The 4,542-nt window shown below is 33.5% G+C and overlaps 1 long non-coding RNA gene across 1 annotated transcript in view; it reads left to right on the plus strand.

Moving 5' to 3' along the window:
* Nucleotides 1-2,353, plus strand: part of LOC118598850 — a 21,152-nt gene extending 18,799 nt beyond the window's left edge. The window contains exons 3-4 of the long non-coding RNA XR_004948030.1: nt 1,330-1,790; nt 1,914-2,353. This is a non-coding gene — a long non-coding RNA (uncharacterized LOC118598850). The remainder of the gene's footprint in view (nt 1-1,329; nt 1,791-1,913) is intronic.
* Nucleotides 2,354-4,542: the final 2,189 nt, after the last annotated feature.

The raw sequence follows: 4,542 nt of genomic DNA on the forward strand, positions 1-4,542 counted from the left end.
CTGTTTAGCGCTGTTCATACTGGTCATATTTAGTCATTTAAGTTAAAATAAAGTTGTTAATTACTTCCTATCACTTTTTGAATAAAGACAAGACATACAAGGAAAGAAAATAGACGTTTCGATCTAAAAGTTTAAAAATGCAAAAACTGCGATAAAATAAAAAGATAAACTGATTAGAGTTCATTAACAGCAGAATAGGCATAGAGACAGACAAAGGAAGAACGCAAACAAAGTTCTATTTTGTGACTTCTGTTTCTTGTTTTTACCATCAATTGTTCAAAATAAAAGACCTGTAATTTTTATTACAGTAGTGAGAAACAAAATAAGAAAATATAAAATAAAATAATAATAATCATAATCACTCTGTCTGATTTTGAGTCTATTTGCAAATTAACCCAAAAGAAACCCAGACCTATTTACCACAAAATACTATAAACCAAGTTGACCACACAACACGCTTTTCACATTTTCTGTTACACTGATGTCACCATGTTCTGATGTTTAATTATACACCCTTTCCAAAAAAAAGTTAATTACTTTACATTACGCCATTAATAAGAATTAACCTTTATAGAAAACATTCAGTTCTGACTGTTTAACTGATTTCAAGTATTTATTTTTTTTATTTTAAGCTGCGTTTATACAGAATGGGATTTGCGTGGCAAATTCACATTGGGCGCCTCTCTTTAGCCGCACACTGAATTCTCTGCTCTTTGCCCATTCAAAAATGTGCTCCCAGCTGTGTGTTTTTAGCCTGATCGCTACATGGAGCGGTGTCTGTGTTTATCTCATTTGCAATACATGGAAGGCACCGGTGATGTTAAGAGATCAGGTTTATTTATTTCAAAGAGATCTACAAAAATATTGGTAATCACGTCTCCATTGTTGGGTTGATGAGATTATTCAGAGACTCTCCTGGTGCCGAGAGATTCAGACTCTCAAGCCTTCACCCAACAGTAGCCGGGACAGGCTCCAGAAACCCAGCTGCCTTGAAAGGGATACAGCTGCTTAAGAAAATGATTGGAAGTTCAGAATGGATCGATCCACCATATTGAATGCGTATTCTTCCTGCTGTTACAGAAAATGTCTCATGCCCAAAGTTGAGTCCCTGATTAGTTGATGCAATGACACGCTGCCCCATTTTACAATTCCTGTCTGTACATTGAGATAACATTGAAATTGACCGCCTCTAAGGCAAGAATCATGTTCGAAGTGAATGGAGCGTAAAACATGATTGGATGTGTACATAGTTTTGGGTTATGCTTTGACAGAAACTCTTGTGTTATCCTTTGAACAAGTAAAGTTATTGAGATTTTTTTTTTTTTGTAGAACAAAGGATGGATGCAAGAAAGAGTCTCTCGTCTATCATTTCGAAAAAAGTTAAAGAGAGTCCTCTGGCATCAAATATTATCATGGGATTGTTTCTTCTTGTCTGTGAGAAGATGCTGGACTCAGAATTCCTGTGCCCTTGCAGTGAGAGAAGAGAATGGAATAGTTTGTTTGTTTTTCTTTACTTTTTGTGTCCAGGATTTACAATCTCTGTTTTAATGTATCATGTGCATAAACATGGCAGTTCCAGTTCCTGTTGTTTAATTTTCTTCCACACTTCAGTTCCTGTTCTCACATGGCTCATCATACTGTTTCTTGATGGGGAATATGTAGCTTGTGGCCTGACAAACTGGTCTGGGGTTTATGAAGTTAGTGGTGGTGGACTGATGAGGTGGTGCAAACCAGACAAAAACACATCTGAGAGACTAAGCTACACTCGAACAACGTACACAATCTCTCAGGTAAGGAGCAATTAACCATCTTTAAATCTGTACCTACAGGCCATTGGTCTTGATCTGCAAGAAATATATTCTTTACAAAGTGCATAATAACATGCTTATTTTTTTTTCTCTGTAACGTTTTAGAGCATTGGACTTCTGCTCTGCATTCCCTTTGGTCTGATCGTATCCTGTTGTTTGAAGAACGTATTATCTAAAATAAATCAAGAAGGGACAAATTTGGAATTACTCAACCTGAGGGTGGAATCTGCATCAAGAGATCAAATCCCTTCTTAAGAGAAAACTGTTACAAAAATGACTCATTTGTGAATTGCTCTTGTATCTACTCTGTTATCACATGGTCAAATTGAGTGACAAAAAGGTATTGAGATTTTTAAAAGATCAATAATATGAGTTGGAGAAGGTGTAAGTTTAAAAAAAGTTTTTTTTAATCCACAATTAATGTTTTGCATGTAAATAATTTTAATGTCAGTATGCTGGATGTGATTCATTTTTACCTCTAACTTGTTGATGGTGTTCAATAAATAAGAGCATAACCAAATATTTTTTCAAAAATTCAATTTAACACAAACTACTTTCTTTCAGATGTACTTATTAAACTGCAACTTAGAGCTTATGAAATCTAAGAGTTAAAATGTTAATATCATAAGATTTTTAAAGTTTCCTCTTTTGAATTTTGTCTGTTTTATCACTTTTATTGTGATTTATTTCTATATGACTGTCTTTCTTGTTTCACTATCATTCATGTATGGTTTTTGTGCTTATATTTGTCAATAAATATCTTACCTTGTAAGATCAATATGTTGTGACGGTTCTCAGACTTGAGGTTGATTAATTGCAACTGGACTTAAAAATCTCCTTCCTTTTAAATGTTTTGATGCTTAAAGTCATCAGTCAGACTATGACTCAACCTCAAGAAAAAGATCAATAGATACTTCCAGTATTACAGTCTCAGAAATCTCTAGTTAGCTTTAGGCTGCAGATAACTCTACAAATAAGTATGATGCAAAATCCTCTTGCTGACAAAGCTGGCTGAGTGCTGTATCCAAGCACTTTAATGGATATTTCAGTGAAATTTTAAAAGATCAGCACGAGCAAACTGTAGCATGGATTGTGTATTTTAAACAGGGGGAAAAAAATTGTAGTGGATTTACATGAAGTGGACAGAACAGCGTCCTGGCATGGTGATCAAGACGTGTGCTGAGTTTGAAAAACCACGTTCAAGATTTTTTTTTTTTTCAAAAAGGTGAAACCACTGAACCTGTAATATACTTCTTTGTCAAGAAACAGTTTATTCTATCAAAAAGTTGTGCTGTGATCACTGTGACCAAGTCTCCATTCATCTGCCTTTCTAAAACCCTCTTTGGGGATCCATCACGGTCACAACTGATGACTTCAACAAGTGTCTCTGTGATCCAACTTCTAGTCAGGTCTGCTCTGCAGTGTTGTTGGTAGTTTTGGGGGTTCTATAAACTATCCATTTTTGGAAAGCTTATGCCACAAGGATTTCAACATTTTTAAGGTCACCTTTGCAGCTTTCTTGGATTTAAAAAATGGCCACAATTCATAGCTAAATTTTTAACTCTGTTACATTTTTATTTTTTATTCTTTATAAGCAAATTTCTTACAAAACAGTATTCACTGTCTTAACTAATATAATATTAGGAGAAGTAGGATTGCTGAAATTTGCCATATTTGGGAACCGAAATGGCTGACAATATGACCTAAAGATTCTTGAAAGTCCTTCAGTAATAAGATTTAAAAAATACAGTTTATATAATCTCTAAAAATGACAAGGAATCTGTTTTTTTAACATAGCAGACTTGACTTAAGCTAACTTTATTGTGTGTGTAGGAACTAGTTTAGTCGTTTCTGTCTTGTGCTGCCATCTAGTGAATAAAATTGGGTATTTTTGATCAAGCAATTCTCCACACTTTACAAAAACAATGTAAGCGCTCCATTATAAATAGAAATATTCTTCATTTTACTAACATGCCTTTATGACTTAATTTAAAAACTAAAAAATACGCAATGATGTATTGAAAGAAATTTTTGAAGCCCAGAGAAAGAATGCTCTTTTGTGTTTGAAATGTATTTAACAGTGATGTTGATTAGCCTGTTGCTTTTACATTTTTCAGTAATAATTTAGATAAATGTAAACAGAAATCCAATTAAGATAAACTCTACTAGTTAAAAGTCTTTTTTGTTTTTGGCCATAGACTGTAAAAATAATTATTTATAATTATAATTATTTTTTATACAGTCTATGTTTTTGGCAGAACAGAGTTCATACTTGGTTACAGACACGCATGTATCTCTGCTGCCATCTAGTGTCAGCTCTGTGCATTACTTTAAACATTTCATTTTGTGACATCTTATCAGCATAAATTTCCAGTCAGAAAAATGCCTCATAAAAAGTTCAGTTTTAACTTACATTTTTTTTCAAAAGTTCACAGAATATATTCATTTTTAAATCAAACAAGCTGAAACTTAATCAGCTGATTTTTATTATGTCTTTGTTTAGAAACTGCAATATTCCTTTGACTAATAATTAGACTATTGGAGTAACAATCCAATTCACTAACTTAAAATCGATCCAGGACATCTCTTCAATTCTATCTGTGTGAGTCAGATATAAATACCTGGATACTGAACAGCACAGGTAAACAAGAATGAATGGTAAAAGCATTCATGTTTTGGTCTCATAAAGATCCGCCCACTGTTGCTCTTCCATATATAAATAATTAAATGAAAC

The sequence above is a fragment of the Oryzias melastigma genome, linkage group LG6 (genome assembly GCF_002922805.2).
Source record: "Oryzias melastigma strain HK-1 linkage group LG6, ASM292280v2, whole genome shotgun sequence".
Classification (NCBI taxonomy): domain Eukaryota; kingdom Metazoa; phylum Chordata; class Actinopteri; order Beloniformes; family Adrianichthyidae; genus Oryzias; species Oryzias melastigma.